The 14,343-nt window shown below is 43.5% G+C and overlaps 1 protein-coding gene across 5 annotated transcripts in view; it reads right to left on the bottom strand.

Annotated features, from left to right (window-relative positions):
• Window positions 1-13,999, bottom strand: part of STAG1 (stromal antigen 1) — a 338,918-nt gene extending 324,919 nt beyond the window's left edge. For 2 of the 5 annotated variants that reach the window (XM_036332482.1, XM_036332487.1), the window contains exon 1: window positions 13,796-13,999. The gene's annotated coding sequence lies outside the window, so the exon portion shown is untranslated. Of the gene's footprint in view, window positions 1-4,009; window positions 4,096-13,795 lie in introns of all 5 variants that reach the window. The other 3 variants (XM_036332486.1, XM_036332488.1, XM_036332484.1) reach the window with 2 other exon arrangements.
• Between the last annotated feature and the right edge of the window lie 344 nt (window positions 14,000-14,343).

Below are 14,343 nucleotides of genomic sequence, written 5' to 3'. Positions count from 1 at the left end.
TATAATAAAACTTTGAAATATTGCGAGAATTATCAAAATGTGGCACAGCGACATGAACTGAGCAAATGCTGTGGCAACAGACTTGTTCAATGCCACAACCCCTTAATTTGCAAAAAACGCAATACTGCAAAGTGCAATAAAACAAGCATGTCTGTGTTAATATTCAATTTTTGAACCAAGCTTTAAATTAATCTTGAAGGGTAAAATCTAAATTACTGTTTAATAATATCTATGTTAGTTATGGTTAGATTCAAATAATAAAGGAGAAAGTATTATAAACTTCAGTTAATAATAGAACAAAATGGCTTATCTTAAATTCCTTTTAGTATACTCTTTCTGACAGCACTCTGTACTATATGCATTTGAGGGTTTAAAGAAAGTGATAAAGGACTACACTGTAAAGGGAACATAAAGAAAGCCATACTGCCAGGGTCTGAGTCTCAGTTCTGCTAATTATGTGACTTTTGGAAAATCACTTGTCTGTGCCTCAATTTCCTCATCTGTAAACAGAGACTTAACAACAGTATCCATGTCATATCAATGGTACACACCATATAGGGTTGTTGTAAGGATTACCTCAGTTAACATATGTAAAATGCTTAAAACAGTACCTGGCATATGAACAATATTATCAGCTATATACTAGAAACCCGGTGCACAAATTTCATGCACTGGGGGGTGGGGGTGTCCCTCAGCCCAGCCTGCACCCTCTCCAATCCAGGACTGCTTGCTGGCTCCCAACCGCTCGCCTGCCTGCCTGATTGCCCCTAAATGCTTCTGCCTGCCAACCTGATCATCCCCTAACTACTCCCCTGCCAGCCTGGTCAACGCCTAACTGTTCCCCTGCCGGCCCGATCGCCCCCAACTGCCCTCCCCTGCAGGCCCAGTCCCCCCCAACTGCCCTCCCCTGCCAGCCTGGTTGCCCCCAAGTGCCCTCCCCTGCAGGTCTGGTTGCCCCCAACTGCCCTCCCCTGCCAGCCTGGTTGCACCCAAGTGCCCTCCCCTGCAGGCCTGGTTGCCCCCAAGTGCCCTCCCCTGCAGGCCTGGTTGCCCCCAACTGCCCTCCCCTGCCAGCCTGGTCACCCCTAACTGCCCTCCCCTGCTGGCCTGATCACCTACAACTGCCCTCCCCTGCAGGCCATCTTTGACCACATGGGGGCAGCCATCTTGTGTGTTGGAGTGATGGTCAATTTGCACACTGGTTGTGGTAATTAGCATATCCAGTCTAATTAGCATATTCCTCTCTTATTGTTGGAGTTAGGGTCAATTTGCATACTGTTTGTGACTAGTATATCCGGTCATGACTGTGAGGGTGTCGTGACCAATTTGCATATTACCCTTTTATTACTATAGACTAGAGGCCTGACGCATGAAAATTGTGCAAAGGTAGGCCTTCTTTCCCCCAGCTGCCGGCACTGGCTTCCCTCTGGCACCCAGGACCCAGGCTTCCCTCGCAGACCCAGCTTCGACCAGAAGGTCGTCCGAAAGGATGTCCGGTCTAATTAGCATATTATGCTTTTTATTATAGAAAATTGTTATATTGCTGTTAATTATTATTATGTTATTTTGTCTCTTTGCAACATTGTAATTAATCGGACAGCACTCACACAAAACATTTCCATCACTGCAGAAAGTTCTATTGAACAGCACTTATCAGACTACAGGATAGTTAGAATGACTGGTGAGATAATGCATATCATTATCTCTAATTTTTCTTGGAAGTGCTTAGAAAAAAGCAATCTAAACCCAAAGTATTTTTTAATCTAGAACTTTGACATGTAACAAAAAGCTTGGCATTCAGTCCTATTTAACAAGTCAAATAAAAAGGGGCTGGAGAATGAAAAGAAATTGTCTCTTTTATAAGGACCTCATCTCTATTCTGAGAGATAACCAAACAAATGGATTTTTTAAATTCCCTTCTACCCTACCCTACTAATCTCTCTTCCTCAGCACATGGTAGCATGATTAGAAAATGCATTATTAATTATACTCAAATACAATTATCAATGCATTTTAAAAAGCAAAGTTATGACATAGCAATATATATACTTCTTTAACACAGCAAATAAAGGTCTAGAGGTGGGCTCTGATTAGGTGGCTCAGTTGGTTGGAGCATCAAACTTACAACAAAAGGTTGCAGCTTCAATTTCGAGTCAGGGCACATACCTAGGTTGCGGGTTTGATCTCCAGCGGGGTATATACTGGAGGCAACTGATTGATGTTTGTCTTTCTATTACTATCTAAAAATCAATAAAGAAGCATATCCTTGGGTTAGAATTTAAATATATATATATCTAGGTGGGTCTAACAATTATAGCCTAAACATTCTGAGATATCTGCAACATCTGTAATTTAATATGAAAGTATTTCTGATTTCTATTGGTAACAAAGTCACAGGTATTGCTTATACAACTGTGATTTGTTACCTATATTCAAAAATCAAAGAAAATGCTAAATCTCACTTAGAGGTTAGTGAAATAAAGATATGATTGGTGCCCAGCCGGTGTGGCTCAGTGGCTGAGCATCAACTCATGAACCAGGAGGTCACAGTTCGATTCCCGGTCAGGGCACACGCTCAGGTTGTGGGCTCAAGGAAGCATGCAGGAGGGCAGCCAAATCAATGATTTTCTCTCATCATGGGTATTTCTATCTCTCTCTCCCTCTCCCTTCTTCTCTCTGAAATCAATACAAAATAAATAAAAGATATGATTGTATTCCAAGTTTATGTACCCTGGGTTTAAAAAAAAATTGCTTAAAAGACTAGACTTTAGAGCAGCCATGGGCAAACTACGGCCCGCGGGCCGTCACCGGCCCGTTTGAAATGAATAAAACTAAAAAAAAAAAAAAAGACCGTACCCTTTTATGTAATGATGTTTACTTTGAATGTATATTAGTTCACACAAACACTCCATCCATGCTTTTGTTCCGGCCCTCCGGTCCAGTTTAAGAACCCATTGTGGCCCTCGAGTCAAAAAGTTTGCCCACCCCTGCTTTAGAGTCACAAAAACCTGTAGTCAAACCCACCACTTCCTAGGTAGGTAATATTGGGGAAAGTATTTAATCTCTCTACTTCATCTGTGAAATGGGAATAATACCGCCATAAAATGCTGTTATTTCATTATTATCATGCTACCTGACATAGTATTTGACATATTCTCAGTAAAGGTGTATACTATTATAATCAATAACCAAGTTCAGTCAATTACATAGTTCACAATGTGCATCAGATACTCAGAGATTTCATATCAGTTGGTTTGGAGTAGATCCCAATCACTGGTATATTTTTAAAACTCACAAGTAATTCTAATGTGCAACTACAGGCCTAAGGACAAAGTTCAAACTCTAGTTTGGCACACTAGACACTTTGGTCACTGCTAACAGCTCTATATTTTAATCACTCTGTCACAGGTACCCTATGATCTGAACATACATTTAACTAATGCTTCCTCACAAAGTGGGTTATAGTAGTGACTCTCAAACTTCAGTCTGCAGCAGAATCACCTGAATTCCTGACTCAGTCAGACTGGGGTGAGGTTCAAGGTCTTGAATTCTAACAAATTCCCAGGTAATACTGACACTACTGGTGCAAGGACCAAAGTTTGAAAAAGCAATGGGCAACACTAGATCACAACCCTGTCCCTTTGCATTCACCTGAAATACCATTCCCTATCCATTATTCTACTCTTGGCTAGCTAACTTTCACTTTTCTTTCAAAATTACATAAGAATTCAACTTCAGGAAGCATTTTCTCACTTCAACAAATCACCTCAACACATTTATTACCTAGTATAAAACTTAGATACAAAAAAAGAAAAAGCACACTACAAAATGTTCTTAATGTAGATATCTGCTAGCTAGCATATACAAATTCTTTTTAAGAATTGGGGGGAAGGGGGGGAAGGCCTCCTTTGGTCAGGTGAATTAGAAAAAGGTGAAAAAGCAAATGGACAGTTCATCAAGCAAAATAAAATCTGGATTTCAGCCCCCACCAACGGCCTCAGCGAGGTACCTTTATGCAGAACACCAATTCCACAGTCATAGCAGCCCTGGCACAGCATACCAGTAAAACACAAAGGAAGAGCACTTAGGCCAGCCCTGGATTTAAGAAAGGGAGAAAGGAGCAATCAGGAAAAGATTTTTAGAGAAGATGTCACCTAAGTTCTGAATCGTGAATCACTTTCTCTGCACATCAGAAAGACAAAACTATGCTTTAATATCTTTATACCCAGTGTATGCCTCATTGTAGATGTTCAATAAATGCTTGAATAACTCACATTGAATAAAACTATATGAAAGCACTTGCTAATCTCTTTCTTCCCAAATAAAGAAGCACACACACACCAAACGCTGGCACCAAAACCTGTAACTACTATCTCAATATTAACGTAACTGGTCTGTACACTTACCAGCTAGACTCTAGCTACTAGAGGAAAGCATGAACGATTCTAATAACTAGTTAAAGATGAGGAGGCGAAAAGAGCCTATTGATAACACAATTAGGTTGTCCAAACTAAGGACTTTCAAATCAAATATTCTACATGACCTGATTCAGAGTTGATTTCTTAATTATTTCAACAGATACTACAAAATTTAAAAGAATCCTGGAACCGACGCCCAAGACGTTAATTTTACAATGAAGAAACTGAGGCCAGAGAAAAGTAATGACTCAAAGACATTACAGGTAGATTCATTCGTAGTCTCTTTAAAAAATTATACATAAAGCTAATAATTAAAAAATAATCCTCATACAACCATCAAAGTTTCTCAATTACCAAGAAAGTATTAAATTGCCTTTCTAGGATGCAGTATTTTCTAAGGAAAGAAAAAGAGCCTGCTGTTTGAAATATGTTTAATAAGCAAAAAACTCTGTCCATAATCCTCATCTCTCAATTAACAAGAGTACTTCATTCTCTGACCATTCTCATTAATAAAGTTTTAATCTCCTAGCTCAGTGGTTCTCAACATTGGCTGCACATTAGAATCACCTGGGAATCTTTTTAAAATCCTAATTTCTGGGCCTCATCCTCCGGAAATTCTGTTTCTTTGTTACTAATGTTGTGGCCCCACCCCATAACAAAGAAACGAAATTTCCGGAGGATGAGGCCCAGAAATCAGGATTTTAAAAAGATTCCCAGGTGATTCTAATGTGCAGCCAAGGTTAGGAACCACTGTGCTAGCTCTATGTGCTGATAAGAACCAATTAATTAAAATTCTTTACTTCTGGAAAATAACCTCACCATTTATTTAATTATAATTTCATTCTCCTTTTAATTTTAAGATTAATGCCCTTTGGATTTATGTAAAATGCAATATAATCTAACACTTAAACCCCACCTTTTAACCTTTACAGTAATCCATAAGAGGCATGCTTTTATTATTCCCATATTACAGAATACAAAACTGAGGTTTAGAGAGGTTAAAGAATTTGCCCAAGTTTATATACCTAGGAAGGGGTTGAGTTAAAATTTGAAACAAGTGTGACTCAAGTGCCAGGAACTCTCTTACATAATGAACAATGGCATTCTTTTTTTTTTTTTAATTTTTATCTACAAACCCTTGTGTCGAGGGCTGACTTTCAATAGATCGCAGCGAGGGAGCTGCTCTGCCTCCTACGAAACCCCGACCCAGAAGCAGGTCGTCTACAAATGGTTTAGCGAAGGGCGTGGGGGCGGCCCCCTTTCTGGCCGCATCCCGTTTCCCAGGTCGAAGGGCTCTCCGCACCGGATCCCAACGGGGAACAATGGCATTCTTAGCCACATACCATGTGTGTGATAGTGCTTCCTTCATCTGTGAGCATCAACTTTTTAATTATCCCTAGCAATACAAGGCACAAAGGCATTTTCTTCTCAAAAGTTAATTTAGAATCTACATATGTAAAACCCTAATATGCAAATAGACCGAACAGCAGAACAACTGAACTACTGGTCAGTATAACGTGCGCTGACCACCGGGGGGGTGCGTGCGGAACATGACCGGCATTGGCCACAGCGGGATGGCGGAGCAGGTGAGCAGGGGTGCCAGACCAAGGCGGGGCACAGGTCACTGTCATCAGGGCAAGCCTCTGGTGGTTACTGCAAGTCCTTTACTCCCGCATGCCACAGTCCCGCTGGGCACTCACATCTGCTGCTGGGACCGGCCCCTGCTCGCACCTACTGCTGGCACCTGGCACCACCCTAATTGCTCGGCACTGTCAGCAGGTGCAAGTGGCGGTTGCGGGCCCCGATTGCCCCTCAGGGATTCGCCACCTCCCCCTGCTCCTGAGGGGCAATCGGGGCAGCAGCCGCCGCTTACACCTGCTGACAGCGCCAGCCCCACTCACACCCGCTGCTGGTGCTGGCCCCAATTATTCCACGCCATCAGCGGATGCGACCAGGGCCGGTGCCATCAGGGTGTGGGAGCGGCGGCGGTGGGAGCCGGGCTGCCGGTAGACAGGGGACCTAGGGCCAGAGTGGGAGGGGCCGGGCAGGGGTGCTGAGGATGGGCCAAGACCCGCCCCTATGCCCACCACAGCCTCATGGCCCACAGTTCCTTTCAAGGTGCACGAATTTGTGCACTGGGCCCCAGTTTAACAATAAAGTACAACACAGCTTAAGATGTTCTTTAGCTTTCATATTGTTTACTGTCATAAAAATATCTACACATTTGCTACTTCATACTATCTACTAGAGAATGCAAAAGGCTTACCTCTCAGTGCTCTAAATAAGATACAAAAAGTAATAAACCTGGTATAATTGGGCATCTTCCTCAGAGAAAAGGGGAGGCATGCTTACTACCCATTATAATGATTTAAGTTTCCCCCAACCCTGGTATTCCTCTATGACACAACCTACTCATTGCATGTATAGGTGTCACTCTTCCACATAACTGTGCAAATTGGGGCTGATTCTGTGGCTACTGCTATTGCTATATAGTGCATTGTTCTTTATCTCTGACCAAAGAGTCTCGTAACTCCTACTAGCATCCAATTAAACTGTGGCAGGTTAACCTGTGTGAACCCTAAGAAGACACCTACTAAGAAGGGCTCATGGTGGCTAACTGGTCTCAAATTTTTAAAAAAACAGAGCCTAGCAGCCATTTTTACAAAGGGGCCTCTCATGCAAACTGCACTTCAGGGAGAAGCCTGCACTCTGCCATTGGACCCAGCCCTTAAAAAAGGAGTTCCTAGAATCCTATTTCAACCACTATGACTGAGGCTTTCTCCATCCAGAGTTGTGTACCTCTGACCAATCAGGGCAGCTCTATTCTGACCAATCAGGAGTGCCTTTTGGACCAATCAATCTTGGATGACTTGGAATCCTCATTTGTATGAGGGCAGGGACTTCTGTCCATATAAGCCAGCTCCCCTCTGCTCTATAAGCACACTTTCCCTTTCCACCAAGACTGAAAACTGTGTCTCCCAGGCTGAACTGAAACACCTAAGATGTCCCACCAGAGCAGAACAGAGCAGACCAGTACAGGCCAGAACAAACTGGCACAGAATGGAGCAGACCAAATCACAGCAGAATAGACCAGCACAGAACAAAGCAGACCAGCAGGGAGCAGAGCTGTCAGGCAGAGGGTCCTGGCCCCAGGACTGCTTCACAGCTATGCTGTATCACAATTAAGCAGAATAAAGTTTCCTTTTTTTTTTTTAACCTTCACCAACCGCACCCCAAATTAGGGATTCCTATTGGCGTCAACCACCAACATGACACTTGCTAGCCTGCAAGTAGGGTATAATCTCAGGCCCTTCACAGACCTTGCTAGGCATTAGCACATAATCAATGTTTTTTTATAATTGAAAGAGATATTCCAATTCCACACTGCCAAAAGGATAAAAAAGCAAAACTCAACTATATGCTTCAAGAAGTGCATCAAGAAAACAATTTTATGGTTGGGGGTCACCACAACATGAGGAACTGTATTAAAGGGTCACGGCATTAGGAAGATTGAGAAACACTGATATAGAGGATATTCTCCGACCTCAAAATGAAATTAAGCTAGCAGTCAAAAAGATGTCTAAAATAACTCCAAATATCTGAAAATTAGACAGACTTGTAAGTAAAGTAATCCATGAGTTAATGAAGAAATCACAAAGCAAACAAAAAAGGGATCGCAAAGCAAATTAGAAACAATTTCAAACTGAATAAAAACACAACTTACCAAAATCTATGGGATACATTAGAGGAAAATCTCTAGCTTTGAATGTTTATATTAGAAAATAAGAAATGTCTGAATTCTATGACCTCAGTTCCACTTTAAGAAGCTAGAAAAAGAAAACCAAAATACATATAAGAAAAAAATTATATATAACAAAAATAAATGAGGAGAAAAGATGAATGGGAAAAACTGACAGTGTTATTATTTGGAAAGATATTGAGGCCTGGCTGGTGTGGCTCAGTTGGTTGAGTGTCGTACCATGCACCACTTCCTGGTCAGGGCACATGCCCAGGTTGTAGGGGTGTGTGGGGAGGCAACTGACCGATGTTTCTCTCTCACATCGATCTTTCTTTCTTTCTCTCTCTCTCTCTCTCTCTCAAAAAATCAATTAAAAAAACATATTTAGAAAAGATATCAAAATTGGTAAACCTGAATTAGACTGGTAGAGAAAAAAAGAAGGAACACATTAACAACCCCAGAAATCAAAGAAAAGTTATCACTACAGATCCTACAGACATTAGGAGGCTAACAAGGACATCTTATAAACAACTTATGTCAACACATGAGATGAAAATTTTCTTTAAAAATACAACTTAACAAAACTGACTTAAGATGAAACAAAATCTGAATAACCCTGCATCCACTAAAAAACTGAATGTTACCAAAACCTTCTCATAAAAAAAAAATTCCAAGTCCAGATGGTATCACTGGTGAATTCTAGCTAAAATTCCAGAAAGAATATCAATCAGTATTGCACAAACTCACTAACAGAGGGAACACTTCTCAACTTATTTTATGAGACTATCATAATCCTAACACTGAAACCTATCAGACATTACAACCAAAGAAAACTACAACACAATATCCCTCATGAAGAAATATCCCGAAATTCCTAACAAAATATTAAATATAAAAAGGATAATACACTATGACCAAGTGAGGTTATCATAGGAATTAAGATTAACTTTTTTAAGGTTATTTTAACTTTCGAAAACTACCATTTATTTATCCATTCTACCACTGATGAACAGTCTGTTTCTAAATATTGGCTACTGCAAACAAGGTTATTATGAACATTTTTGTTCACAACCTGGTATATAAGATTTTCTCTCACAGGATTGTAGACAGAAGTGTAACTGCTAGACGTAAGTTACCTATACTTCATTTTACTAGCTAAAACAAATTCATTTGCAAAATGACTATCAATTTACACTCTCCGCATTCTCACCAAAATTTGATATCAGGATTTTTAATGTTTGTTAATCTGATGCAAATGAAATGGTTTCTTCTTATGTTTTACTAGTATACTTTGCACTCTCTTAATTACTTTTCCAACTCTGGGTAGGTGAGTTATTAGATCAGGTAGGCAAGCTGCAACCAGCATTATTCGTTTTTTAAAAATCAGTATATCAGAGTGCACTGCATAAAATACTGTTTTGTGACACTTTTATTTCTATTGCATGTTTGTACTGAGTCACAATGTAAAATGTTTTGGTAACTGTGAGCTTCTAGCAAGTTAAAAGCCATTAGTATAGCTATTTAATTTACAAAATTCCTTAGAGACACGACTAACTGGTACATCATTTAGGCCCACAACACAAAGGAATGTATTTTATAAAAAAGGTAGGACTCACACTGGCAGGTATGGCTCCATTGGTTAGGATGTAGTCTAGTACACCAAAAGGTCGTGGGTTCTATTCCCGGTCAGGGCACACACGCAGGTTGCAGGGTCCATACCCAGTTGGGGCACATGCAGAAGGCAATCGATTGATGTTTCCCACATCGATGTCTGTCTCTCCCTACCCCCACTTCCACCCCTGCCACACTGATGTTTCTTTCTCTTCCCCCCCACCCCCCTCCTTCCGCTAAAATCTTTTTTCTTTTTTTTTAAAGAAAGAAGGTAGAACTTGAAGTGTCCTTCAAGCACTAACTGGCAAGAACAGGGAATTAGAAGAGGAGGAAAAAACCTGATGGAAGCAATAAGGAAAGGATGTACTACATGGAGAAAAGATTCTATAAAACCAACTGGTCTAACTATGACCTACTTAAAAGCTCATTTTAAAAGAATCACATTTCTCAATAGGACAAGGATTCTCTCAGTATTTAAAGATAGGAAGCTGGGATCCTATCCTCTTAACTACCAAAACGACAGAAAACTGATCCCTCCTTCTCTTTAGACCAGGGTTGGGCAAACTTTTTGACTCGAGGGGACAATGGGTTCTTAAACTGGACCGGAGGGCCGGAACAAAAGCATGGATGGAGTGTTTGTGCGAACTAATATAAATTCAAAGTAAACATCATTACATAAAAGGGTACGGTCTTTTTTTTTTTTTTAGTTTTATTCATTTCAAACGGGCCAGATCTGGCCCGCAGGCCGCAGGCCGTAGTTTGCCCACAGCTGCTTTAGACACAACCCTAATTCCTACCTCAAGATTCATCTCATCCTGGGGCTTATGCAATCTTTTAGGTTTTTACTTCCTAATTTTCCCTACAGAATATTAGAGCCGCAAGAATCATCTAATTTCTAAAGATTTATATTGTTATTCCACTAACAAAGATTGACCAAGTCACTACTGCATCACCTCTCTGTTAAGAAACTAAACTGTACCTAACAATTTTAACTACTGGCTATATCCTTTAAAGCAGCGGTCACCAACCATTGGTCCACGGACCACTGATGGTCCGTGAGGTCAAAAAGGTTGGCGACCGCTGCTTTAAAGCTTGATACCCTTGCCCTGGTCAGGTAGCTCAGTTTGTTAGTGTGTCATCTCCATACGCCAAGGTTTCAGGTACAATCTCCAATCGGGACTCACACAAAGAAGCAACCAATGCATAAATAAGTGGAACAACAAATCAGTTTCTCTCTTCGCCCCACGTCTAAATCAGTCAATAATTTTTTTAAAAAAAGCTTGATTCTAAAAACCCTCAATGACCCACACCCCTGTCTAATCCTCTCCCCTTGAGTGTGGGAAAGATATAATATGGGATATAATTCTTGTGACTGTTAGATGGAAAACAGATTTTTGCATTTGTAGTTAAAGTCCCTAATCAGTTGATTTCACCAAAAAGGGGATTAACCTGGGTGGGTATGACCTAATCAGATGAGCTTTTAAAAGAGGTCTTAAAGGGGAGTCTAGAGATCAGAGACAGAGGAAGTGGAGAGACTGGTCAGGCTTGCCTGGCTGAAAGCAAGCAGCCATGTTGTAACTGCCTACATGGACATATGGTAAGGAACTTAGCTAGAAAAAAAACTTCATACAAAGAAATTAATTCTGCCAACAAGTAGTAAGCTTGGAAGACCTTAAGCCTCAAATGAGAATTGCAGCCAGCTGACATCTTGATTTCAGCCTGGTGAGATGCTGAACTGAGAGCCTGGTTACAAAAAATACCCAGAGCTCTGGTCGGTGTTGGTTAGTGGTTGAAGCGTTGGCCTACACACCAAAGGATCTCGGGTTCGATTCTCAGTCAGGTGTGCGTGCCTGTGTTGCAGGTTGGAATGAGTGCGAGAGGGAACCAATTTATGTGTCTCATATCTCTCTCTCTTCCTCTCCCTTCCCCTCCCCCTCCATTCCTTCCACTCTCTCTAAAAATCAATGGACAAAATATCCTCAGGTGAGGATTAACAAACAAAAAAAAGTACACAGATTTCTGACCTTTGAGATAATAAAGAGGTTTGTTTAAGCTGTTAAATTTGTGGTAGTTGATCCAAAAATCAAGGAGAAAAGATTAAAACTGTATATTTTTAAAGTCCTAACACTAAAAGGACTTTTTCACACACATATTAAAAACAACTACCATATAATTTATTACCTTCATTTTAGTGATGAGGAAAGTAAAGCTCAAGAATGACATCCCAAAGATGACAAACCTAGGGAATGTTTAACTTTAGTCGTCCTCGCCCCTACACCATAGCCCCCTTAAAGCCATTCAAATCAACAGTAATTGTATTACTGTCTTCAAAGAAAGCAATCCTAGTAGCATAACAATTTTCCGTATTTCACATCTATCTGAATATCCCTGTTTTACCAGAACATCAAAACTAAAGAAGATACAGAGAAATTTTCATTCAAAAGCAATTTGACTGTAAACATGACCATTGGTAGACCACTTGAATAAATTTAAAGTACATTTTGAAAATGTAGCAAAACACCTGTAAGTTTTCTAGAACTTTAGATAGCAAATAATTTGTTATAGTCTCAAAAACCACAAGTAAACAGCCTTTCTGGATCATTCAACATCCCACCTTCTAAAGAAATTTTGGAATCTGACTTCTTCATACATTATAAATATGAGAGCGTGGCACAATATATCATACAGTAAGTCGTTTATATTTTCACTGTTGAGGATACTTCCCTAAGTGCTGGAGCATCAGAATTTGCAAGTTTCTTGAAAACACACACAGAAAACTAAAAGGTGGAGTTACAAATTCCACACAACTTTAGTTACAAATCACACAACTTTATGTCAATTCAGATACTTTCACAAACACTAACTTTATTTGCTAAGATGCAAAACAGAGTCCTTCCTAGTCACAGCCACGAAAAGGAATAAACTGTCATCTTAACACCAACGATAACGGCGAATAAGTCGCTATAGTCACATACAAACACTAAAACATACAAACAGCATCGTTGAGATCATAAGCTTCCAAAACCACCCCATGATTTTTTTTATACGCCCGGGGCATGATTCTCTGCAATGTGAAGAGAACTGATACCATATTTCATATGGGTAGACGGGGTGAGGTGACAATTTTAAAACCTGAAAATTTTTCTCCATCCCTACAGCACACAAGCAGCAGCGCCCAGTTCAGATCCTCCAATCGAGGCCCAGGTCCCACTCCAAGCATTCCAGTTTCCCAGCCCTCCACCCCGCCCCCACCCCGAGAAAAGAGGGAAAACAACTTTTATTGGTCTCCTCTCCCGGGGGAGCGGCAAACTAGCGGGGCCGTTTTCGGGCCTGGGCACGTTTCACGAGGACGCCTCCGTCGGGGGCGGGGAGGGCAGATAGCGGGAAGCCTGGATTCGACGCCCCCTTTCCCCCAGTTGCCAGCTCCCAGCCCCACCCGACCAAGGAAAAGCCTGGGCCGGCCGCCACGCCGAGCGACCCCCAGGCCCCTCCACGGAGGCGAGCTCGTTGTCATGTGACGACGCTGCCGCTAAAACACCGCAGAAACGCGGGGCGGCAGAAGGCGTTCACACCAGCCCGCCTCGGGCCGGCTCCGCCGGGCGCGGGCGAGTCCCGAAGTCCGGGTGGCGGGGGGGGGACGGAGGGCGGGCTTGGCGGCGGGCCCGAGCGCGCCACAAAGGCTTCCGCGCTCGTCGCCGTAGTGCCCGAGCGGGCGGGGGCACCATTTTCGGGGCCCGCGGGATGAGTGAGGAGACACGAGAGCTCCGGGGTGCCCGCCGCGCCCACAGCCGTCGCCCCCCACGCGCGCCCGGACGGTCAGCGACCGCCACACCTCGCACAGGCCCGCGCGGCCTCCCTCCCCCGCGCGCAGCCCGAGCCGGGCCCGCCCGCCCGCCAGCTCCCCGCTCGCGCTCTCTCGCTCTCGCCCGGCCTCCATTTTGGATCGGCGTCTCCAGCCCCCGCGCTGCTGCCGCCGCATTCCCCCTATTTCCCGCCCCCCGCCGCTGTCGCCGCCGCCCGTACTCACCTCAGCTGCCCATCCGGGCGCCGCCGGCCGTGGACCTAGTTTCCCCCCAAAAGTCTCCGGTGTGTTATTCCCGATGTGGGGGGGTTGTTACGGGGTGGTCGCCGGGGGTTCGGGAGCGGGGGCCGCGCCTTCAACGGAGCTGCAATCCTAACCCGCCATCTGGTGGCATTTTCCACACGCCAATGGCGCCGCTGCAGACTTGGGTCCGGACCGCCCTCTGCTGGCCGCGGCGCATACTGCCTCGCTGACGGGACCGGCCTGCCCGGAAAGGGGAGGGAGCAGAGGCGCGAGCTGGGGGCCCCGGCGGGGACGCGCTCAAATGCTTTCCAGTGGGGTTTGCGCGCACGCGCGCCAGCGGGGCGGGAAACGTGGCCTCGGCGTGGCGGCCCCGCCCCTGCACGGAGCCCTGGGCCAGCTCAGCCAATCGTGAGCGGCGGCTGCCGCTGGGGGCGGGTGTTGTGGACAGTTCGTGGGTTGCCCGAGGCTGTCGGAAAGACGGCCACGGTGGCGCCTGCGCGCCTGGCTAGCCGAGTTGCCGCCCGCCATTT

This window comes from Myotis myotis, unplaced genomic scaffold, assembly GCF_014108235.1.
Source record: "Myotis myotis isolate mMyoMyo1 unplaced genomic scaffold, mMyoMyo1.p scaffold_m19_p_13, whole genome shotgun sequence".
In the NCBI taxonomy this organism is placed as follows: domain Eukaryota; kingdom Metazoa; phylum Chordata; class Mammalia; order Chiroptera; family Vespertilionidae; genus Myotis; species Myotis myotis.
The sequence above is the reverse complement of the archived record's forward strand: the minus strand, read 5'-3'. Positions and strand labels throughout refer to the sequence as shown.